Below are 25,630 nucleotides of genomic sequence, written 5' to 3'. Positions count from 1 at the left end.
AATCATATATATGCAGTGATTTAAATGGCCTGAAATAAATCAAGGTGGCTGGATTTGAAATTGTTGAAACTAGTCATGATTAAACTAAACTGAAGTTTAGTATTTTTCAACAAGTTCTCACTTGATAAAAAACAGTGAGCAAGAAACATTTGATTTAAACTAATAGGTTTTAACTTTGGTTTTCCATTTATACCTCAGACAAGCCAACTAAAAGAAATGGTTTCTTTTCTTATAATTTTTTACACCTTTATCTTAATGAGGAGAAGATACCTGCATTTGTTCATGTAGTTCAGATTCTTCTCAGCTGTTTGATTTGGGTTTGTTGTAGTGTGGCTTGTTTGGTGTTGTGAAACGGGTATGAGTGCCTTTGGTGAAATAGGTTTGTATCTCACCAATTTGTATGTGTGAAAAGAAACCCAAATTCCTATTTCACCAGCATATAATACGTGTTTACAGTCTGAAAGAACTGGGCATTGTTTTGGAGTAGCAGAATGAGTCCAAGCATGTTTTCTGAACCTGAAGAGGAGTAGTGTTCACGGGTGGTGATGATGGTCGGGGGGTAGCACTTCACTGAGCTCGGGTTGCAGCATTTACTTAGTGATTGAGTTCAGTGATTTGACTTTAAAAAAGCTGTGTGTTGAGGCAACAGTGTTGCAGTGTTTCACCTGTTTACTTTAAATTGTCTTAAATGACATTAGGAAATGCACCTATTAGCTGTAGAGAGAGATCAATTAAAAATCACTTCCATTTAAAGGAGTTAATTCGATGAAGAAAAATAAGCTTAAATAGTTTGTTTTTATTTTTTATACATCTTAAGGTTAGTTTATAACTACATGGGAATTTTGCCCCCATGATGATGTATTCTTATAAAAATATTTGAGAAAGTTGATGTCATCCATTGTATTTTGCGATTCTAAACACAATGAGAAAAGAGCTAATGAAATGTGTTCTGAAGTTCAAGAGAAAAATCTTTTAAAATTACTAAGGAAAGTAGTTGGAAAGAATTACATTTTTTTTTCAGAGAAAATGGAAAATGGGCTTGTTTTGTAAAATGGTAGGATTTTGTGTACAAAACCGCAGTGCAAAACATGCAGCTCCATGAAACTCTAGCTAGCCCAGAGAGGAGGAAAGGGCCTTTCTGTTAAGAGTGAAATGTTACTGAAGTGATAGTAAATACCGGAATATGTGCTGTGGGAGTACTGTTACGCTAATGGAGCGGAAGGAGTAATGGAACTAATGGAACAGTAGTATCAGAATCATTGAAATTGGATTTAGCAGTCTGAAAGGTCAGCTGGAGACTTGTCAAAGTGCCTCTAGTGCATGTTGGTGACCCTTGGGTCCACAGTGCCCATGGCCACCCCGCTGCACTCTTACTGTGGGCTCCCAGCTCCCACTGCACAGTCACGTCTGGGGCAGATAGGCATGTAGACCTTATGAACAGCATGTTACTTCAGGTACAAACACCTAAGCGGAGCTATAATTAACAAAAGCCAGCTCTTTGCCGGATTTAAAATGAGGGTAGCTGTTTTCTTATTCAGCCATAAGATATTTATAGTGGAAGCTGCTACAGTATGCCTGGGAAGGACTTGTTTTCTAAAGAAATTGTCATAGAACAAAACTGAGTGTGTAAAACATTAGGCTAAACATTATAGTAAAAGCCTATATTAAAGTTGAAGAGAAACTGTCTTTATCTTAAATTGTTTATTCATTGCTGAAAATTAACCTTGTTAATTAGGCCTTAGTATTTGCCAGAATTGGTTGAATTGTGCAATTGATTTAATGGGATGATTTTGCAGGCTTAAAATGTTGCATGTTTAAAATTTTCCCAAAATGAAAGCAGAAGAAATGTTTCAACAGATTAGATTGCTTTATTTTTTTAAGAAGCATGTGAGAGAATTACTTTGATTTTATAAAAGCCATCATTGCTAATATACCTTTTATATGCCTTAGCAGAAGTCTTAGAGGTGTTTTCCGGAGAAATACTGACAAAATGATGTTTCCTGGAAGAAAAACACCATTTTTAACCCGTCTAGCTTAGTCTGATTTTGCTGAAATGTGGTAGTACTATGTTTTTGTGCTGTTTCGCATAGCCATGCTAGCTTCTGGGGAAGCTGGAAGCGTTACTACATTGTGAGTGCTTGGTACCAATAAAAGTCTTGTACTTCTGTGTAGTGATCTCTTTGCAAAAATCAGATGATCTTTAAGGTCCCTTCCAACCCTAACCATTCTATAATTCTATGATTAAGTGAAAAGAATCACTTTTGAAATATTTCAGTCTTTTGTTTGAGAAGTTCTTGCATTTTCTCTCCATTCTGGAAATGGAGCACAGACCTACATTCCCTTCTGATTTAGAATTACACTGGATGAAGAGTTGGACGTGGACAACATACATTGTAATGGCATGATCAGTCTCTATGGAAAGCAGAAGTAGCTCTGTCTCCCTGGCTGTTGTATGGTAGGGCAAGCAGGGTCTCTGCTTTCACTTTGCCAGTGCTTGCTTTGGGGAGCAGATGCTTTTGGGAAGAGAGATGGCTGAGCAGGGAAGCAGTTCTGGGGGTCAGGCTGTAATGCTTCCTGTTTGCATCATACTGGGGGGGGTTTGAATTAGGATGAGAAGAAGTGAGGCTAGAGAATGAGAGTTTTTGCATGATTGTGGAAGCAACGTAGCTAGGTTAAAAGTTATTTCTAGTGATCTTAACTGTTATAGTAGGGTTGGGATATTGGCAGTAAGCAGTCTGTCTCTAATGCAGAGTTGTGGAGTGAAAGCAAGCGCTTAGCTATTTATGAACACCTGTGTAGCTAAAGACAAAAGGTAATGATCTTGTAAACTCTATTTTTCACTCTCCCTGACCTTGCAGATCAGCTGAAGGCTTCTGTACCTGATTACTTAATGAGGAATTGATTAGATTGATTGATTGCTTCCCTCCCTTGTATTTTCAGTAGGAACAAATAGTAGTTCACTGGCAATTGCAGGTCATTTTAGGGCCTGTTCTAAACCTAACTTGAATTAAATCCGGAATAAGGTAATCTGACTGAAAAAAGATGCATGGCATATCTTGCACCTCAAAATTTGTCAGACATGCTCATTTTATAAGAATGGCTATTACTGCCTTCTTATATGTTTAGTTTTCATCTCAAAGTGGAAAAGTACCAGTAGTGGAAGAAGTGCTTGGAAAAAAAAAAGGGGGAAAAAATCAACAAGTCCTGCATGAAATTGGTGGAAGACTTGAGGAAGCTAAAAATGGATTACTAAGGAGAGAAGCAATAAGTTATTAGGAACTAGAAGCAGGCAGGAACTTTATCAGAGGGTCGAAAACCTTGCTGTGAGCCACTGACCTTTTTTTCCATGTATATATGAATCTTGAATAGCTGCTGAATTACAGGGATTTTTCTTTCATTTGCAAATAGTGGTGCAGTGTATGTATATAAAAATACACACACACACACACACACACAAGAGTTATAGTTGGGATTTGTGTTTTCTTGTTTGCTTCCTGCAGGCTTCCAAATTGGTGTCATTGGAAACTTACCTGGGATCTGAATGTCAGGCTTCATTCTCTAAGAAATAAAATTTGTGATCATAATTCTGCATTTTAGATAGCGGCCCTAATGTTTCTAAAAGGAACCTGGTAACTCCCACATGGCTAAATTTAGTTCTGCTGAGAATATACATATATATTCTTAGCAGTGTTTCCCAGAATATATAGAGTATAGATATATTCTTAGGATATATATGTATATTAAAGACAAAAATCAAAGCTTTAAGTAGACTGAAGAGAAAATACAACTCTAGATATATCTTCTTAAAAAAGTACAATTATGCTTTTTTAGGTCAAGACCCTTTGAAAATTTAATTCTTTTTGTAAATGGATTTTCATATATAAATGCTATGTCATATGGGTGCTGAAGACTAAAACTTCCTAGCTTCTCTTTCCTGTGGAGATACCTACTTCACGTATTTTGTGTATGGTAGAACAAAACCAAGTAACACGCAACAATGGCATGAAGTATTTCACCTTAGTGAGCAGAAAGGTGTTTTTGGGAACTTTGTTGTTTGTGCCATTTTATGTCTACTTTCTGGGTTGAGAGGTTAGCATAATCGTAAGGGTGGAGAGGGTAAAATGGACTGTGAATACCTCAAGGTATGAGCTTAACATTGAATAGCATTAGACATTTCTTCTAAATAATCTGGAGGAAAGAACCATGCTTGGTGGTGTTTGAATGAGGAGATGGGGGTGAGGGCGCAGAACCAAGAGGGAGGAAGCCTTCTGTGTGTGGGAGACAGCAGACTATGCTGAGGAACTAAGCAGGGGACATTTCTAAGATCAGAGGAACCACTATGATTCTGTAGTCAGACCATCTGCTTAGCGCAGCACAGGATTCCATTTGTGCTGTAACCCCGAGTTTGGGGCTCAGCAGTAACAGTGTTCAGAGCTAAATTGTACCGCTCGTTCTCTTGATGCAGGCTGTTCTGTAACACGAAGACCTAATCCAGCTTTTGTTGCATTGTCATCTATTAACTCTTTTAAAGATTCCTTCTTCCTATGTTAGTATTTCAGTTGTCCTTGGTCTTTGTCAAGCCTAAGTGGTTTCTCTCTTTCACTTTTTTTTTTTTTAAACAGCATCACATAATTTCTTTCCTGCTGTTGGCAAAACAGGAAAAATAATGACAACCCAGCAAACAGTAACATTTTGTGGTAAAATGCTATTACTGTCATCAATATTGTCATTATCAAGATAACAGCAATGTAAGAGCTAGCAAAACCATTGCAATATCCTTTTGCTCAAAGCTGAATGTAGGGAGGGGAGAAATCGATTTCAGAAATAAATGAGATTTCCCGAAAAGTCCTAATTGGGACAGTTTACCAGAACAGTAGAGTTTTTCTTCATCCCAGCAGGCTGACATTGCAAATCCTGATTTTTAGTAGACTCACTTTCTTAAAAAATGGTATTGTAAGTGCTACAACACAGGTAGCCCTGTTAATAATATTAAAGGCTATGAGATTCTGGGGTTCAAATTAAATATTGCCAATTTTAATAAAACCAATTTTGTATACAATCTCGATAACTCCTCCTCCCTTCCTCACAGCCCCCCCCTAATGGTTGCTTTTTACTCATTAAATTACACAAGACAGCAATGAGCCATAGGAAGTGAAATGTCATCACAGCAATAAAGAGATTCACGTTCTTGGAGCAAAAACGAATATGCGTGCATGGTGTGACTGGTTTGCGAGGCACTCCAAGAAACTTCCTACCTACTGGTAGCTTAATGTTCCTGTGAATGCGTTTTTATTTTGCAGAGTACCAGACTTTTCTGTTTAGGACTTTGTGCTGTGACTCGGAGCCTGTTCACTTCCAGCCTTAGTAGGTGGTATTCAGGGGCACAGGAATAAAGCTGATGCAGTAAGAACTGTTCTGGCCATTCTTCCAACACTGAGTTGCTTAAAAGTCTGTCTGTTACATCCTCATAAGCTAAATGCTATACTCTGCTCAGTGTTTTAGTAAAGTGATTGCAAAGACTTTTTTCTTACACATTTTTTTTAAAGCTTCTGTTCTGAAGCTTTCAAAAAAATTGTTTTCTCAGTACTGTTTTTATTCCTGTTCTAGTCGTATTTTATCTGCAACCTTAACTGTCTTTGCAGTTATACTGCAATGTAAGAAAAACAGAAACAAATATCTGAAGGGGGCCTGCAAGGATGCTGGAGAGGGACTCTTCACCACAGACTGTAGTGATAGGAAAAGGGTTAATGGGTTTAAACTTAAACAGGCAAAGTTCAGGTTAGATATAAGGAAGTTTTTCACTGTGAGGGTGGTGAGGCACTGGAGTGGGTTTCCCCAAAAAGTTGTGAATGCTCCATCCCTGGCAGTGTTCAAGGCCAGGTTGGCTACAGCCTTGGGCAGCATGGTCTAGTGTGAGGTGTCCCTGCCCCTGATATGCTATGCTTTATAGATAATATTAGAATCAGACTGTAAGTTTAACAACTTGTTCTCCATGGACTTCAAAAGATATGTATTTTTTTATTAATACATGTGTAATTTTTCTAAATTCCATAAGAATCCTCTTTCTTCCTTTATCCTCCCTGTTGAGATGTCTGATGATTCTGTATTGATCCGCTTAAAAGGTTTTCAGTGAAGCTTTTTACTTGATGTTAGCTGTCTTTTTAATTATAGCTATGCCACTGTGCTGTGCAGAACTCTGTAGTTAGGGTTGTGTCAGCACTTACATTTAAAATCTCTCATTTTTATCAGCAACTTAGTATTTACAGTAAAAAATTACTTTGAGCTAAATCATAGCAAGATCTTAGCCTTCAGGGTGAGTGAATAAGAGTTCACTATATTAAAAACTATTCAGATGAATCTGAGTTAATGAAAGGTTATAACCTTCTCTTTTATACACACACTCCGTATGCCTGCAGCTAATGTTTTGTTTGGTTTTTGTTTGGGTTTGTTTTTTTTAAGTCTCTTTTCTTACTTGAGGTACTGTCATTCAGCATCTAAAAAGCAGCACAATTTCATTACTCCATTTCTCTGGGCACTTGTAAGGGATCTCCAGTAGCTCCTGAGCCTGCATGTGCCTTTGTCTTGGTTCCTTCCTTTGCTTTCTCTCCACCCAAACCTGCAGTTGGTCTGAGGAGGGGAACTAACAATGAAGGATGTCAGTCTCTGTTGTGTTGTTTGCTATATGTATTCTTATCAAATGTTTAATCCCACATAAGAAGGTATGTGTGCAATAAGGTACTTTCTCCTTATTTTACAAACATAAAGCTGCTATTGTAAAAGAATGTTTCTCATATTGCAGACTGAGGCTGTTGGAAATGCTGTGCGTTAGATCCCTATGCTGGCTTACACTGCAGAGCACAAGAGCTGGTCCCTAGTGATGACAGCCTAAATGAACAGGCCTTTTCTGGAATGGTGTTAGTGGTAATGCCTATCATTTGAATGAAAGGATGATGGCAAGAGTGCTGAAGGCCAGTTTTTGTTTCTTCCTGATTCTGCAAGGGTGTAAGCACATCACTTTTTCTAGAAGACTGCTGAGAAATTGTTTGGGTGGGGGCATCTGTTGTGGTGTGTAAGCCACTGTGTGATCAAGGATGAGGGGGAAGAAAGCAAGAAGAAAGAAAGATTTTGCAGACTTGGTGTACTTTGCCCGAGTTTGGGGAAGAGATGCCCAAGTACCAGAATCTGCTCCCTGTGTTATTTCCAGGTCTGCCTTGAAAACTTGCTAACAATATGGAAAGAACAGGACTAAAATATAGCTTTCCCTCCTAGCTGACACCCTAGCAACTGGTTAGAATCCTTATTCCTTTTGTTATTCTGTGCTATCTTGTTAGAATGCTGTGCTGAAGGGAAATAAATGCTGAAATAATCAATCTCCATCAGATTTCACTCTGATAATGTTCATGTGTGTGTTTCTTCATTGCTCATCTAACTGAGCCTGACATACAGACTGTAAAATCTTCTGACATTTTTGCTTAATTTTTGCTTTAGGGCCAGGTCTTAGCCTGGTCATCAGGCCTTTCTGGGATGGGGAAATGCTAGAGGAAGAAGGAGCATAATCAGCACAGTCAGCTTGTGATGGTTCCAACAAGCTAAAAGGAGAGGGGAGAGGTGTAGTGCTCAGGAAATCGAGTTTGAATGAAGAGTTGGAGTTGTAGCATAGCTGTGCTTTGAACTCTGACATTGTTATAGATACAAGTCTGAATTTCAGAGGAACTTGGTATCACAGTTAAGTTCAGCATAGCTGACCTTGGTGAAGTCTGTGCAGGCCTGTCTGCTGCAGAAGGGAGACAAAAATCACTCCAGCCACAAAGCATACATACACACTATAACATTAAGCATTCTAGAAAATATATATAATATAACCTGGAAACTTGCACTGAATAATGAAGGTGGAAAGTACCTCACTGAATACCCCTTGTTTGCATTCTGTGGGCAGGTTGATAGGCCCTGAGGGCAAAACTGGTGAGAGGTTGTAATGCATGGGCAGGAAGAAGTTGGACTGACAAGGCAACCATGTTCTTGATCCTTTGTTTTTCACTTTTTCAAAGACTTTTTGCAGGAAAGAATGTTTAATAAACCTCACTTTATAAATGGGGAGACAGACTCTGAAAGTCAAGAGGCTGAAGGTCCCTCTTCCAGCCCCTGGCAAATCTGAGCATGGAAACCAGTTCTCAGATTGTTTTCAGCTGTTTTCCCCCTGGATCGCATTTTCTTTTTATAGCTTTTCCTTTCTGGGAAAAACACCAAGAAAAGTTAAGTCTTGAGTGACTGAAAGGCGGGGAAACACCCATAGGGTGTTCCAAGTACCTTAAAAAGGTGACTTCCCCTTCATATAGCTGGTGAAAAAGGGCATAAGGTAGATAGTGACTCACCTAAATTCTCACATCTAGAGTTAGGATAAAAATCAAATCCAATTCTTAGCTTTTTAACACAGCTAAGGGAGTGTAGAGCCTCTGGAAAGAATTTAATCTGGAAATTTTCAGGGATTTTGTCTGCTTTTAAGTCAGTGTAAACTTTGCTATATAGATCCAGCCAAATTCAGGATGTTGAAGTTTTCACAATAAGGTCTTAATAGGTACTGAGCACTTCAGATGTCATCCGATGTACTGAATGTGTCAGTAGCAATAAGTGGGCACAGGATTTGATTTCTTTACAGGTCAGTAGGAGAGGCTATAGCACTCTGTTAGTGCACAAAGTGGCCATTTTTGGAACAGTGGGTTGCAGAAGTGCTAAAAGACAGTGGCATCAGATTCGTGTAACTTATGGAACAGACTCTTAATGTCCTCTCTTGTCTACTGATGAGAGAAGCACGCCTTCAAACTAGATCTCCACATACTGAATGAAGTGGATGCTGTTGAAATGTGTGTAGTTGATCTTTGACTTTCAGAATTAAAATTCTAAGTGTGGAAACTGTAGAAAATAATGCATACAAGTGCCTGCTTGTGGGAATAGCTGAGAAATAAAAAGGTGATGGCAGTTTATTGACTGTCTAACTGTTACCAGTTTATTTTAGCCATTGCATCTGGAAAGGTCTTGTATTGGCACATGCAGCTTTACAGGTATTTGTGACTTTGGTTCCATGAGCAGGAAAATGTAGGTACTTGAATACTTAAACCTTGTGCTATCACTTGCAGAGTGATGGCTATGGTAAATGTCCTGATGACATATATTATATAAGATATAATTAGGTGACAGATGGTGTCAAACCTCACTTGCAGTTGTAGTTGGCATAGTTTTTTGAGGAGGGAACGGTAAGGACACACTGGTATTTTTGTACTTTATTTAGCCACTTCTAATCACAAATAGCAGATTTTGTGCATTTGCTCATGCTGTTTGAATGCAATTATACTTTTGGTTCTAAAAAGCAAGTTCTCAGATGGCCAGTTAAGATATCCTTGATGCTGAGAAAGGCAGGTACTACTGCTGTAGAACTTTAGGCTTCTTTTTTAGTGTGAATATACAGTAGTTATCATATCTTGACAGGCCTTCTTATCACAGTAGCAGGACTGATATTCCTAGAACCATGAGTCCAGTATTTTCCACTGTAAAACTTGCTAGAACTCTAAATATATTCAAGTGCTGCTAATACATGAAGACTTTTCTCTTTAGTTGTTTTACATTAATGATTGTACTGATGACTGGTAAATATCTTCTGGTATTGGGTAAAGTCTGTTGCAAACAGAACATTTGATTAATTTTCATGCAAGGATTGTAGTACAGTCTTTCATTTGCTCAGGTAGAGTGCAAGAAGGCATTATTTGGTTCATAACTCTCATTGTATCCTGTTGTAGATCTGTCATACCAGCTCTAAATAACTCTGCTCTTGCTGAGAGTTCCATGCAGAGATAAATAGATTTTTTTTTTTTTTTTTTTTTGCTGCTTTCACACGATGTAAAACTTGGGTTGTGGTTTAGCAGCCTTTAAGGTTCAGGACTGTACACAGTTTTACACAGGTATATGTTGGGTATGTAAAATGGAGTTCAGAGAGATGAAGATATTTTGAAAATGCTTCTAAGCATTGTAGCTACTTTAGACATTAGTGTAGTTGGTGAACTAGTTTAACTTATTGTTAGTTTCCATTTTGAAAGTTTTGTTCTAGCAGCATCAATAATATGCTGCAAGGACAATGCTGCTTGGGCTCCCTTCATCTCCATTGTTAGGTAAACTTTAAATATTAAATTAAGGAATTGAGTTCTTGGCCTTTATGACAGTGTTCCTCTTCTCAGTGCACAAAGCCAATTTATTTTGAAGCATAAAATAAGCAATTGAGTATTAATGTTACAAAGTGTATATTTCTCCTTGTTTCAGCTGTTACTAAATATAAAAATTGATATGCTGGAACACTTACTCCTGAGTTGTCGTCTCTTTCCAAGCCCTGCATAATACAGTAGATCAATAATGCACTTTCATGGCTTTGGACATTGAACAGATCAGATCCTGTTTGCTCTGTATCTAGTAATGAATTATCTATAATTCGCCCGAGACCTTATACTGTATAATTTATTCTACTCTTCACATTTTTTTTCTTGCTATCCCTTATACTTCAATTCTAGTTGTATGCTATCACACGTGCCTGGAATATTCTCTGTTATGGCACACAGCTTCTAACTTCACCTTCCAGTTTTTTTCTCAAAATACTGGTTTTCTGTGATCTCAAGCCCCACTTTCCTGTGTTACTACTTTTAATTTCCTTAAACAGCAGTGGAGCAACTTAAAAGCAGCGTATCTGTCCCATTGCAAGCAACTAATGCATATCTTGATTTTACATATTCCTTCTCTTCTTGGTCTGAGACTTTGGATTTTTTTGAGCAGATACTGTCCTTTAGACAGTATAGATGATGGTCTCTGTTGTACAAGAGCCACTTGGCTCATTCTCTCTGGAAAGGTATGTGTGTATTGACAGTGGGAAATCCTAATTGTTATTTGTCGAGCCTGTAGTTGGAAAAAGGATTTGCCCTGTGAAGGGCAAGTGAAAGCACTTGCATTTGGATTTTTTGGATTTCATGTTTATGTACTGGCTATGAAGCTTACTGGTAAGTAATTTAGAGGTGATACATGCATATTAAGAAGCAAGCCCTGTGGTGGTTCTACTCCTGCAGATACTAAGGACTTCAACAGACTTTTCCAAAATTTAACTGAGGCTGTGGAGCACCACTGAGCATTTCAGCTGTGGGATATTGTATAGTGGAAATGGAAAATGTAAAGGTATGGCAGTCTTCCCACTCGGGATTTTTTTCAAAAGAGAGCAGAGGTTTTACAGGCCGCTTTGTTACTATCTTTTACTACCCCTACTGTCTTTCATTATTACTGAAGCATGAAGTCCCAAATGTGTGGTCATTACATGAGCAAATAAATGAATGCTCAAAACCAACTGCAGATACTTTTCAGAATTAACAAAGAATCTTCTCATCAGACATTTTGGACTTCTTGCTGCATCTTGTAAGCAAGTCCTTTATAAAATGTGAATGAATGCATGATCTGTAAGTGTTAGGTTTTGAGGGTTTTGTGTTAACTTTTGAAATAGCGTATGGCACTCCTGCTGCCAGAGCAGAGAAGCTTCAGGTGATGTAAATGACCTGTGTTTTATTTCTTCTACTTTAATAACAACATCTGTGAATATCAAAAGGCAGTAGCTGTTTCTGCGTTCAGTTGTGATCTTTCCCACTGCTACTTATTGTTGAGGATTTGGTAAGTAGCACCGTGTACTTAACACTGGCACCGTATTTTATAGCTAGAAATTCCTTATTCTTCGATCTGTTGCATCTTCATGAAGTATCTTACTTCTCCCACCCAACCCCCTGTCTTGAAATTATCTGTCTTCATGAGCTTTCTCAGGATGCTCGGTTCTGAAAGTGACTGCCAAAGAAGCAGGAAGCTCACACATTAGGGTAGTGACGTAGTGAGGATCTTTCTGGTGATTTCATTTGACCAGTACTCTATTCCTCATTTATCTATCAAAAAATAGAATAAGATTATTTTACCTCTTGGAAAATATTCAATATTTTAACTGCATTTGCAGCTTGTTCTGTGATTAAATAAAGAGGAGTGGCAGCAGTTTGTCTCTAAATACCATTTGTACAGTTCTTTGGATTTCTGGGATGTGTTAAAACTTTAACAGGGGAAGTTTAGGTTGGATATAAGGAAGAAGTTCTTTACTGTAAGGGTGGTGAGGCACTGGAGTGGGTTGCCCAGGGAAGTTGTGAATGCTCCATCCCTGGCAGTGTTCAAGGCCAGGTTGGACAGAGCCTTGGGTGGCATGGTTTAGTGTGAGGTGTCCCAGCCCATGGCAGGGGAGTTGAAACTTGATGATCTTAAGGTCCTTTCCAACCCTAACTATTCTATGGTTCTGTCTCAAACTGTGTAGGCTGCAGATGCCAGCTACTTTGTAAGACTAGGGTTGATATCCTTGGTTCACTTCTGATGGGTCTTATTAACATGGGGGAAACTGTGAACCAGAAAAGACTATGAATCTGAAGTGAACTATTACTAATTTTCATTGCTGGGCTGCCATGGGCGTTCAGTTCAGGTGTAGCTGGGCTGATTGCAGGTTACAGCCATGTGCCGCATGTCTTGTCCCCCTGCTGAACGAGATTGTTCGCACCTCTAATCCGTGGAACTGCTCGTGCAAGTGCTTCCTAATCTATTTCAGGCAAAATGAATCTGCTTAGCTGAGAACTTAAACTTGTAAGTCAACCTGGCTCATTCTGACTGAAGCAGATTAGTGATGCTTGTACATGCAGGTATGCCAGGAGATCTGGTTGGATGCAGTGATAAGCAGGTTGGATGTGAGAGGCTGAGCTCTGCCTTGGGAATAGTGTATGCATGTCTGTCTACGCTCCTTTCTGAAAGTTTCTTTAAATAGCTTATTTTCATGTTTCAGGGAGTCTATTTTGAAAGCAAAATAAATCTTGTGCTGAAGAAGTGTGCTGGGGAGGTTGCTAAGCAGTTTTTATTAGCTGCTAGTCCTTACCTATTCCTATACCTAAACTTTTTTTTATTTTTTTTTTCCCTTAGTATGTGAGTGTTCTGTTGCAATTTTGTCTCTTAATTCAGTGAGCTAGGATTTCCTTATGATGCTTGGTTTAGTCCTAGTATTCTTCTTGTTATAAAAAGTTGCCTTCTCCTGTCCACTTGTAACCAGTCATTGAAAACAGACAGCTCTGAACCTATTGAGCTAAGATTTCTCTCTGGTGAGCCTCGGTGCCGAGCCTGGCAGACGCTGCTCTTTGGGGCAGTTCTACCTCCCAACCCAGGTGTGCAGCAGGCTGCTTCTTTTTTTTTCCCAACTCAGAAGTCAAGTAATGCTAGGCTGTAGTTGGGCAGCGTATACAAAGTGGCTTTGGGCCAGAAGTTCCAAAAAGAACCACAACTACCTACATTTACACAGACCAGTACTTTTAAAACAGTCAGTTCCTCAAAAGAGAACATTGAATGTAGGGGCTGCTGTGAACACCCACTATCCAGAAACAGTTGGTACCCTCAGTGTCAATGTAGTCATTTCACATCTTGAAATAAGACAGCAGAAGTACCCAAAGGAGCTTGGGGGTTTCAGGTCAGTGCCCATCCATGGAGATGAAATACCTTAGAAATGTATGCTTGATCTCATTAGTATGAGGTGTAAGTGCAGATCTGTGGACCTGATTGCTGCCGTTACCTCACGTTAACTACAAAACCTTTGACAATGGCATAATCATCATGGGAATGGATTTCAGTATGTGATTAGTGCACTACGACAAGTAGAAAATATGTTCTTGCCAGGCTTTGATAAAAATCTGATTAATGTCACCAGCAAATTAAAACATGTTGTAGAGCCTAGTTTCTTTCTAGGATACTTACCAGAGGAAGAAAGTTTGTGTGCTAAATATTTCGCAGGCATCAAGATGACAGGAATGGAAATGCAAATACCTTAGGGAGTTCTGGTTTATTTTTTTGTAACATTTTGCAGTTTATACCTAATCATTACTCCTGAGCATCAAATAGCTGACTCCTGTACCCTGGTGTCCAGAAAGTGATGTCTGAACTTTGGACATTTGTTAATCAGCCTTGTATCTGAGAACGTGGAAGTCCACATGTAGATTGTAAGAAAAATTAAGATAAACACAGAAGGCCATGATGAATGACTTAGACTTCACATTGCCAGCATGGTTTGTACTATATTCTGTTTTCCTCGGTGAAGGACTGGGCCTCTTGAAAAGTTGAGCTATTTAGTGAGATTCTTATTGTTCCTAAAAGCCTTTTTGCATTGCTCTGGTGAAAATGGTTACTGCAAGGTCCATTTTCTAGGCTTCAAGCTATGCCTGTCATAGGACACAACCTAATCAGCCAGGTTTTGTCGTAAGGACAAAGACAGATTGCCCCAGTTTTGATTGTGCTGTTGCTATCAACAACCAGTGTATTATTCAGAAAGTCTCCAATTTGGCTTTCTGTCAATAGAAACAGTTGTAGTAAAAGGCCACCTTTTGCAGCTGCATTGTTCCACATGTCACTCACATTGTAGCGATAAAACGATGTTCTGAGGCCTCAAGATTTGGTTTAAATCAGTTATTTTACAAAGTTTTTTCTTGAACAGGTTTGGTGTTTTTTTTTTTTTTTTTTTTTTTTTTTTTTTTTTTTTTTTTTTTTGTTTTTGGGTTTGGGGTTTTTTGTTTTTTTGGTAGAAAATACACTACCAGGCTGGAACTGTGCCTTGTCTGTCAGGTGAATCAAGAGCTCTGTTCCCTTGTGTCGGCAGGTTTGACTCTTCAGGCTCCCTTCCCTATTGTGTTGTGGGTCCCTGTGGCACACAGGAGGCAGGTCTCTCCCTCTGCACATCAACACACACTTCACTAGGGCTTGAGCAATTTCATTTACTTTCTTCAGAAACGTACTGGTCTCAAAAGATCTGCAGGGTAGCTGTGCAGCGTAGCAACTGACCTGTGTGGAATGCTGTGTGCCTGATGTAGCATCAAGGACAGGCATGGGGTTTAGACTGGGAGTAATGCAGTCTGTGTTTGATCAATACAGCTGATGCTGCTTAGCACTGCTGTCCATGAAGGACAGTCATTACTCTTCACCTCCATGAATTTGTACTGACAATGCCCTTGAAAAATCAGGAACATGGGCTGGCCTGCAGTAAAGGTGCAATGACACTGGAGCCTCTTCCTCTTTGCAGCTGCCGTTGTGTGACAGATTCACTGTTGCCAAGAAACTCTCCTAGCTCTGCATGCCTTTCCACATAGGCATGAAAAATGGCTCGTGCGCTCCAATTTCTGCAGACTGGTGGTCTGGTGAGACTTCTGACAACAGTCAAGTTTAGATCCATGATGCTATCAATGAAGTATGGCTTGCTTTTATTGAAGAGCATAGCTTCAAGTTTACAGGTAGGTATTTGTTTTGCAGTGATGTAAGGTGTTAGGTGGTCCTTAGCTGTTACCTGCCCTCTGCTGCAAGGGGGTAAGGTCTGTTGTCCTTACAACAGTTTATATTAGCCAGTCTTAATCCAGTGCCAGCAACATCATGTGAGTTAGAGGTAACTGGTGAGTTAAAATTGACTTGCATATTTTTGTCTGGAATGGGTTAGGGGGCGCTCAGTTGACTTCAGTGAAGTGTCAGTGCAGCATAGCTGCTGCCCTTTCAGTGAAGCTCCACTGAAAATATCCTGTGGCAGAGCAGTATCAGCATCTTACATGACATCAGTCTCCAAAAAGCATCTGTTGTTTTTCTGTGGGCTTTTTTTTTTTTTCCCAGTCAAATTATAATCCAAATCTCAAATTTTAAGATTAAGGCTGTAGTAGTACCTCTTTTAGTTGATAGTCCAGGTAAATCATTTATTTGTTCACTGTATCTGTGGTCTGAGTTTTCCTGCATCGGACTCAGCTGTTTTTTACTGCTTGCTTACACCTCCTTTCTGTAGTAGGAAAGTGCTGTAGAACAGAAGCATAGAATATTTAGAGTGAATGGCTTCATAGGATTTCAAAGAAAGTTGGACTGCCGGCCTGGCATCAGTATTGAAGGCCACCTTACATTTTTGCTTAGGCACCTACTTTCACCTTCGGTCATGCAGATACAAAAAATTACTTTCTTGCTTCCAAAAGTAGTTTAGCTAAGCAAATTTAGGTTTCTGTAGGTTATTAGGCAAATGCCCTGCTGCTGAACCATACTGCTTAATCAGTTACTGAAATAAGATTCTCAGCCATTCTAAGGACATTAAATCAATAACAATAATTGCAACCATTTCTATTTGTCCACTGGAGCCTGCTAAGAGTCTATTTGGGCTAGGGCCAGATTCTTTTAGACAGGTTGAGATATTATCTTCCTTCAAACCTGGCAATCTCACATGCTGTTTGTCAGCAAGTGCCTTGTTGTGCAAGGTCACATTTTAGATCTACTGCCGGAAAGCTTCCCCATGACACAGACAACATAACACTTAAGAACCAATGTGTGGTAGGCAGTGTTCTGGAGACGTGAGGTTAACGAGAAGGCATTTGCTTTTTTTTTTTTTTTAATACCATGTGGAGACCATAATTGTGTGGTTTTGCTTTTAAGTGAGACACCAGGAAGGGGACTTTCTTCAGTTGTGTGCTTTTAGCAGTAGTATGTGACCTTGTTTTATTTATGGCTTTCTACTGTTGAAGATGCTGAAAATACAAAGTATTAACAAATTTCAGCAAGTCTGGTAAATGGCCATTCTGTTTCTCTTTGTATTTCTTGTTTTTATTAAAGGAAAAAAGTGCAGGTCAAAGGCTTCTTGTTGATGAAAAGGCATTTAACAAGTTCATTGACTAGATCTGGAAGAAAGGACATCATTTGGAGTTCATCTTTGAAAATGCAGTATTCAGAATGGAGACAGTATTGCCCAGCGGATACTGCACAAAATCTGATTGAATGTACACAGCTGAGCATTTCATAAGATATGAATTAGGACTGTGAACAGATAGGCGTTCTTCATAAAATGTATATTACTCCTTGTTCTTTTCGGGCAACCTCACAGGGATAAGGCTGAGCTGTATTTTTCTCCCACCAAAATGGTAAAATACACCAGTGCCAATATCTTGCATTGCTCACATGAAGCATGCTTTCTAACCCAACCTGATCCCAGGCTACCTTTTTCTTATTTCAGAAAGTCAGTTTATAACTCTGAACTAAACACAAATAAGAAATCATCTTTGTCCAGAATATATTACATCTTCTACTCCCAGCTGTTTTAACAGTACTTACAGAATGACTTCATTTATTTCCCTAGCAATTAGGACTATATGACAGCTGACTGTTATAGATAATTGTCCTTCAGGCTTTTTCTAAAGAATAGGCAACTGAAAACAGAAGATTAAATGAGACATTTTTGGTAGTAGCCCGGAGTAAGCATTTTCCTCTGTGGATCTTGAGGCAGAAAATGTTCTTGCTGATAGCTTGGCAGGACTTGGAGGGGTTTGTTCTTCTTCCCTTGCCTCTCATCATCTTGTATGCTTGGAATAACATAGAAGAGTTGGGAATTAAAAATAAATACTTAAAAAAAGTAGTGTTCGGATATCTAGGTGGCTGTTTAATCTCTGGGAGGGAATTCTTTATTTTTACAATAACCCTTTCTGGAAGGTTAGCCTGATGTGGAAGTCTGTGTCCCAACAGAATAAAGAGATTGCATTTTTCATGGCAAAGTCTGCATTGCTGCTTCTTTACTTCATTCGTCTTTATTCAGAGGTTTGAAAATACTGTTCTGTGCCTTGAAGCTTGGGAGTTAAAGGAGTGATTATTCTTGGTGATTAGAGGTTGTATAAGAGCGGCTTGGAAAGGGGGTACTTACTTTAAATTTTTAATCATTTAAATACAAATGTTCTTAAATAGTAGTCACTGCTCTTGATTCTCACTTTCCTCAGGTTCAATCCTACTGTTTTTTAACCACTAAAACGCTTTTTAGTGTAAAGGGTGTATGTGTTTCCATCTCTGTGTGTGTCATTCGTTACTAGATGTCTCTTTCAAGCATCTCTGAGGTAGGGGAGATTTAAGTATTTCACATTAATCTCCTCCACTTCCCCCCATTTAAATTTAACTGAAGTTAGTTTAAATTAAACTAAACTTAGTTGGTGTTTGTCTTTAAGGTCTGTTCCCTCACTTCATTTAAAGATGACCTTTTTTAGTCCACCTTTTCTGCTCTGTGTTTGAAGTTGACCTTTGTTTTTGGCCATCTCTGCTGTTCTGCTTGTATGCCTGTTTGTGCTGCACTTCTGCAGCATTGAATTGGAGATTCAGTCCAAGAAATCATGCTGCCGTTTTGCCAGAAGCTGACACCAGCCATCTGGTAGAACTACAATTCAGTATCAGTAAACCCCATAATCTGGGGAATGTACCAAAAATTACTTCTATGATTAGTGGACAGGAAAGAAACTGAGACAGATAAGTCAGTTGGGTACTCTATAAATCACCTTGAGGTTTTCAGACCAAGCATCTTAATGGCAGTGTTCTTGCTGCCAAATGCTGTTTTGCTTTTTGCCTTCAGAATATTTGCATTAATAATGAGCAATTCTGCTTGCAAGTTATTTATGCTCCTATGGTGCAGCTTTGCAAAGCAGCACCAGGCTAGGTAACACCGAATGAATTCACAAAGCAGTTTAGCGTATCGTACTCCTAAGGTCTATAGGTTTTCCCATTGAAAATGCATCCCAGCCCCCTTACCACATTCATCAGTGTTGTGAATATGGAAGAAAAAATTATATTAAGGCCACTTTGGCCATGCCGTGCTAGCCTGTGTGTTAAAACTGGCTGTGAAATAAATCTGCACGAGCTGGGCAGGTTTTAGTCAGCAGTTTGGTAATACGTTTTGCCTCTCTGTCACTTTGGGAGTAGAGAGGAGGTTGACAGCAGCTCTAGTTTGTGTGCATTCCCACGGAGAGGTGGTCAGCTAACCAAGCCTGGGTAGCTGTGCATGTGCTGCATGTTCTTCAGCTGTTGAATGTGTATGTTAAACCAAGATGGAATGTATTTCTATTTTAAGACTTAAAGTGGTGATGAATTTACTATCTTCCTAGTAAGCTATTACAGTGAGTAATTATCCTCATTGTTAATTCCATTTGGATTTTTCTCATTTTAGCATTCAGTGATTGGATCTTGCTTTTCGTCTAGGAGAAAATCTGTGTTTGCCTAGATAGTTGGAAAGAAAGTTGTTCCTGCATAGTAAACATATTTTTTGGTATGTCAGGGCTGAGATTTCTAGCTCCTTTTGTTGGTACCTATAGCTCTATAGGTTAATGTGTGTTAACACAGTAGTTTTCCCGTGACACAGTTTTCTCCAGCACAGCTTAACCCAAGTTTACTACTTCTGCAAGACTATCAGTGTCATCCTTACAGGTCCTCATGCTCCTTTGCTATAGATGACAGGTCTTGAGCTGCATAAACCCATCCTAAGCAGGTGTTGCTCCAGGCAGCTAGGGAGGTCCCTATATGCAGTGCTCTTGATGATGCTGTAAAACTGACCATGAGAACTTCTGTTAAAGGGAATATGGGTGGTCTGATCTGGGGACAGAAAGCATGTATAGAAAGTGAAACACAGTGCTTAGCGCTGTGGAGATTTTTGAGCCAGCTTGGAAAGCTGTCACAGCTACCACAGACCCACAGGCCTCAATTACTTACTTTTTGGGAAGAGGCATGAATCCAACCCCCAAATTAACCAAACCTGTTAAGTTTCAGGGACTGCCTAGTCTCCTGTTGTACTGTAAGAGGATTTGTGATTTTTTTTTTTTTTTAAGGGATTCTGTACTACATGTGTGTGTCATGTAATAAGAGTTGGGATGAATCTGTATATTTCCAGCCTTTGCTAAGTAGGCATGCAGTAGTGTCTTTAATTTTGAAGGGAGTGTAATAAATTGCATGCCTAGTTTTCTAGTCTGAGAATTTTTCAGCCCATGTGCTTCTCAACTAATGTAGCTAAAGATACTCTGTGTTGCTATAAGTATGATCTAATGTTTGCTTTTGGCAAGAAGCTCTTCCTTGTTAGTATGCGCAGAAGGCATAGTTTACATGAGACAGAAATGCTAACAGATAGAAACTTGCAGTTCTAAATTGAGCAAACAAGTGCTTGTGTCATATCACTAGCAGTAGTAGTAGTACAGGCTTCTAATTTGATGGGGAGGAACACTCAAAATCCCCAACAAAATCATACCCCCGCCCCCCAACAGAATCATTATGCAAGGTAAGATCTTATCTAGAGAGATAAAAAAATTATTACAAGAATCCAAGTAATGATACAGTTGCCAAAGCAGAAAGGATAAGACAAAGTAACTGAAAATTGTGTGCAGATGAGTTGCCTGTTTTGATTTCAATAGTTGCTGGAAAACTTGGCACCCTTTAAATAACCCAAAGCTTTTCTTTCTACTTTCCCTTTTCTGCTAAAAGGGGAGAGAAGCCTTTCATTAGTCACACATGATAGTTAACTTGTCACATTTTACAGCTTAATCCTTTTTCTTTAAAGAGTTTTTAGTGAAAACACAAACCAGCCATCTTCTGTATAACAGTCATTATTAATAAAGCTACTAAAAATAACACAATTATTTATATGAACACAGTAAGATCAGTCATAATACTGATCTCCTCCTAATGTGGATTGTTGCCTCCCATGATATCTTTCAAGGAATTTAAATGATTTTGTTCTAAATTATATCCATTCACTCTTCTTCATGAAAACATAATAATGCAGAATTAAAAATAAGGAGTAACTTATGTACTTCTGCTGTTGGTCTTGGGTTTCAGGGGGTTAAAAGGTATGAACAGCGTTCTTGATAAACAGATATGAGCTCCCCACTTCTTCTATAACGCTGTATTGGTGCTACCATCACTTGGGATATGGTTTTGAGGAAGCGGACTTTTAATTTTTTTTTTAGTACAATTTCCTTACTAGTGGAAGATTGAGATTTTAAGTCATTTCTTCATGGGTCACTTTCACATTTCCCTCTGACCTCCATCCCATCCTTACCATGGTATCTCACGATAATTCTCATCTTCTTAAGTACTGGATTTTAAGGTAAAAACCAACTGGTGTAACACACTATTCACTAGTGATTTGCACTGATATTTTTGTCCTTTTTGAATCAAGGAAAATTCAGGCTTTTTTAACACTTCAAATACAAGTATTAAAGTAATGAATTACTTACGAAGATATGTTCCCAGAAAAAAAAATCGGTGGTTTTCTCTCTTCTAGCTGTGTGTTGATTGCTTTAATTTTGTCATCAGGTCTCTATTAATACATTTTATAGCATAATTCTCTGTGCTAGAGTGATAAAAACTTGTACAGCTTTAACTCAAATTGATCCCCCCCTCAAGAATTCTGTGTGGGTTATCTCTTTGTAAAATTTTAGCCAAGCAGTCCTGTTTTTGTGGAAAACACACAAGGAGGAAGAAAAGGGCTTTTTCATTTAAAGCATTAAGACTTGACATTCCATGCTTTTGTAAGGCAAGTCTGTGGAATCCATTTTACCTGTAATGCATTCAGATTTGGTGTTTGTATGTCCATGAACCCTACAGGTGGTTGTGTTGCCTACAGGAATGGGATGAATCTGTGTGTCCCCTGCCTGTACACAGCAAAGGAAGCATATTGCACCTTTCTGCAGCTTTTCCCACAGTCATTATCTGTGAAGGCTAAATGAGTCTGTATTGAAGAGACTGGGCCAGGTTGTCTTGAGCTTCTTATCAACTCATACCCTCAAGTCCTTCCTCTCAGGGCTTCTCTCAGTCCGTTCTCTGCCCAGCCTGTAGTTGTGCTTGGGATTGCCCTGATGTGATCGTACCTACCATAATCTAAAAAATAAGTAAGTTGACTGCTTGTAGCTCAAGCTTTCTTCTAAACTTGCTCATGAAAGGTCTGTTAATCTCTCTGCTACCTCTAATATTTCCATGTCACTCATCTGAAAAACTGCTAAAGATATGTAAATTCTTGTAGCAGTTACTCATTTCCTGAACTACTTTTTTTATTCTTGTTCTCTAGTGGGTTTTTTGTGCTATTTCATGTTTTATCCTATATTAAATATTTTACCTGTGTCTACCAAAAGAGGTGGGATTATGTGATAGGTCCTCCCTACCCTTTTGTCTTTCCAGCCCAGAGTTAAAACAAAGTTTTCTTTATAATGATTTCTGCGTGTTTGTCCCCATAAATTGATAGCCAGGGACGTTGCTCTGCCACACGCTTACTACCCAGGTATTGTCAACCATTGTCGCTCATCCGAATCCCTTCACTGTCTGCAGGGAATGGATCAGAATGGAGCAAAGTGTCTGGGACTGTAAATTAGCACTGTGGGCTAAGAGGAATTGGGAAAATGAGGCATGGGATTATTAGAGAGGGAGCTGTGTTAAGAGGAAATCCTGGAAGAAAAATGTAAGTTTGGATGATGAAATAGGGAAAGAAGGAATGAGGTCTGTCGAAGTAGGATAGTGGGGGTGATAGAAGTTAGGTGAACAGAAGGGAGAGACACCTTATAGTAGGCTCTCTGTGGTGGGAAAACTGGAATTGTCTTTTTTCAGAAACATTTGGGAGTGGAGGTCAGGGCCCAAGGGCGTGATACAAAGCCTCAGTAGGTATATACAATGTTGGAGCCAGATTATGGTGGGGATGGGTCTAATTAAAACTGGCCACACAAGAAGATTAGAGGCAGCTGGGCTTCACTAAATTTGCACAGGAAACTTTTAATTGTGATTATTTCTTATTTTTTCTTAATGAAAACTGAATCTAGTTTTTTGTGTGCTGTCAGGTTTATGTTCAACATAAGTAATCAGAGGGGCAGTGTCATTTAATGTTGGTTACTTCAGCCATTTTGGACTGAATAAACAACATGAATTGGTTGTTAAAGTGTATTGAGGGAGAGTGGAAAAGTGAGCAGGAAGATTTATAATCCAACAGAAAAGTTATGTGTGCTGCTCCACAAAGTGTTAGCAGGTCTTTGTTGGGCAGGGTAAAGCAGAGGATTTTTTTAGTTGCTAATATGTTCTGGAGCTTGGAGCTGCAAATAATGGAGCTGACAGATTTGAGATGCATATATGTTTGGAAGAAGTGGTGCTCTTAGGAAAAACATGCCTGCTTGTAGAATGAGATGTATTATTAACGATGTACTTTGTTTTGATGAAAAGTTACTTAAAGTTTTTAAAGCTGTATGTTAATCTTGCTCTAATCAATCTTTTGTGCTGGTGAAATATGGAAAGCATTATTATTTTCCTTATACAATGTATTCAACTCAGAATTGTATGACTTGGGTCATTACTATTATCGAGTTTCCCATCCTGCGCAACACAGCAAAATTCTTCTCTTGTAACTTAGGTGTCTGGCAGCGCAGGTGTGTGCCTGTCGTTGGGTGCATTGGCACTGTATGTTTTAGTCTGGATTTGGATCCAGAGCACACTTTAAAGTGTAGCTGCTGATTGTTCACACCTGCTCCCCAGTAGAGTTAAAGCACAGCTGGCCCAAGCACCTTCTGGGTGAAACTAAAACAGATAATGCATTCCAGCTGTGAGAGTCAGTTTAGGTCTCAGTGGTCATAGCTGGAGATAACAGCTCTTTCCTTTTCCTAGAGCCTTATTATGTGGGTGCTGAGTCTCAGCTTGGCACATCTGTTCCTACTGCACTGTTGGCTCAATACGAGCTAACTTTAAGTTGCCAACGCACCACTGGCAATCTTGGGCCCAATGTGCTTGTAAGGATTTTATTTTTTGTTTGAGAAGGTAGGTTGGGATGTTGAAATGGAATCATAGGAGATCCTTAGCTTGAGTGGGATGTTTCTTTTTTGCTTTCTATTTACCTCAGTTCGGTATTACTCAATTTAATGTATGTCAGCTTTTTATCGGGTTATTTATATAGACTTAGGTTAGTTTTCAAGTCAGTCTACCTGTCTAATTTGAAAGTTAATTCTTTAAAATCTTTTCAAGTTCTGGTATACTTTGTGAAAACAACAAAAGCCCCCACCCTTTACCCTCATCACCACCTCATTTCCCTTTTCTTTACAGTTTCAAGTGATAAAAAAGGAATTAACAAACCAGCAGTTTCCCGATTTTTACTTAGTTGTATGTTTTCATAAGTAAAAAGCGTTTGACAACTTTTGTATCTACTAGAGGGACAGAGATATTTCAGTAATAAAGCAAGAAGTGAAGTTGTCATCCTCCTCTCTCAGTACAGAATGTAACCTATTGTAGATAAATCTGAGGCATTTTCTCTATAGTTTCTCAGTGTTGCTCGGCGTTTCTTACGGGTGGTTTTGAGCAGCTGTTATTCTGGTATTTTTGTAAAGTGCCTTGTGTGCAAATTTAATGGATAAAGAATTCTGCTTAATCTTCAATATATATGGGAGGATGCATTCATCAACTCTGATTTTACAGTTGTGTGAGTCCAGGGACTTCCATTGTCCTTGGGGATTCCATGTATTTTGCTTTTCCATATGACCCACTACAAGTGTTAAGAAACTTAACCTGGGAGTTGTTGACCAAGTTTAATGAGTTTTACATGTTTATGCAAAGCCTTGACACTGCACTACAATGTTTTGGTGTCCTTCTAAAAATACCTCTTTGTGGTCTAAGGTGGGTAGGAAAGCAACAGCTTACCTCTGTGGGACTGCTGGGGTTTAGCTGTTTTGAGACATTTTGGGCTCTGAGGGTGTAAATGAAGGAGGCACTGTACTAACTGAAAACACAGCATTTTAGTTCTTGGGTAGCTGATTTGTAAATAAGTTCTTCCTGCAAAGTAATAATCCTGTCTTATTCGTTATATACCTTATATATGAAAATGATCGCATCTTGTGAATTAGCTTACAGTAGTTAATTCTGAAAGCACTTAGATGACAGAAGGCAGCTTTAATGTTTCAAATCTCTCAGATAATGTACATCCATCTGTTCTTTAGAGAATGCATCACCTCTTTGCATATTGATGATTTCTGATGTAATTAAATTTTGATGATATGTTTTGCAGGCTTCTGGAAAAACCAAGTTGAGCTTATTTCTGCAAATACAGAGTAAAACTCAAATCATTTATGACTGAAGCTAATTTTGTGAATTGATAGTCACTACAAAAATGTAGGAATAATTAAAAAGATATAATAGTACTAGTGTGTGTTCATTTTCTTAACTGGCTGGAATTTCATTTGGGTATATTAACAGTGCCAATAGTGTTATTTTTGTCACTTAAGCACTTAGCAGAATTATGCATTTTATTACTTCTGTATTTCAGTGCTACCTGTCACATCAGTTGCTTACAGATACAAACTGAAATTATGTATTAAATTAATGAAACAAATGCAGCATTTGAAGTTTTATCAAGTAAATTATATTATCCTAAACTGATAACTGAGGCGTATATTTGAAACAATGCTTTCGATAGTGGAAAAATAGATGAAAACTTTTTAAGCTTTATTCATGGCTATTTACAGAATCATTTTTGGTGGAAGCTAAGTTCTCTAGATTGTGAAGATATAAATCTCTTTTTTTGGTCTTTATTATTATTGCTGTTTTGTTTTTTTTTCATATTTAATGCTTTAAAAAATCCAAATCTCTTATTTTTAATGAGAAAGCCCGATGTAGTGTTGTCAAGCTCCTAACTATGTAGCAGGCCTGATAAATAGGTTACACTAATGTCAGATTACATATGCAGTGAAATTTGATGTTTGTTGAAATGGAGTTAATGAAACATCAC

General features: G+C 38.7%; 1 protein-coding gene across 3 annotated transcripts in view; it reads left to right on the top strand.

Annotated features, from left to right (window-relative positions):
- Positions 1-25,630, top strand: part of FBXW7 (F-box and WD repeat domain containing 7) — a 173,841-nt gene that overhangs the window by 46,502 nt on the left and 101,709 nt on the right. Inside the window, exon 1 of one of the 3 annotated variants that reach the window (XM_057419033.1) lies at positions 23,518-23,673. The exons of the other annotated variants lie outside the window; for them this stretch is intronic. The gene's annotated coding sequence lies outside the window, so the exon portion shown is untranslated. Of the gene's footprint in view, positions 1-23,517; positions 23,674-25,630 lie in introns of those variants that run through there. 3 annotated transcript variants of the gene reach the window in all.

The sequence above is a fragment of the Pezoporus wallicus genome, unplaced genomic scaffold (assembly GCF_028554395.1).
Source record: "Pezoporus wallicus isolate ANWC-B61680 ecotype Strahan unplaced genomic scaffold, APGP_CSIRO_Pwel_v1 contig_2384, whole genome shotgun sequence".
In the NCBI taxonomy this organism is placed as follows: domain Eukaryota; kingdom Metazoa; phylum Chordata; class Aves; order Psittaciformes; family Psittacidae; genus Pezoporus; species Pezoporus wallicus.
Note: the sequence above shows the minus strand (reverse complement) of the source record. Positions and strands in the feature narration are given on the sequence as shown.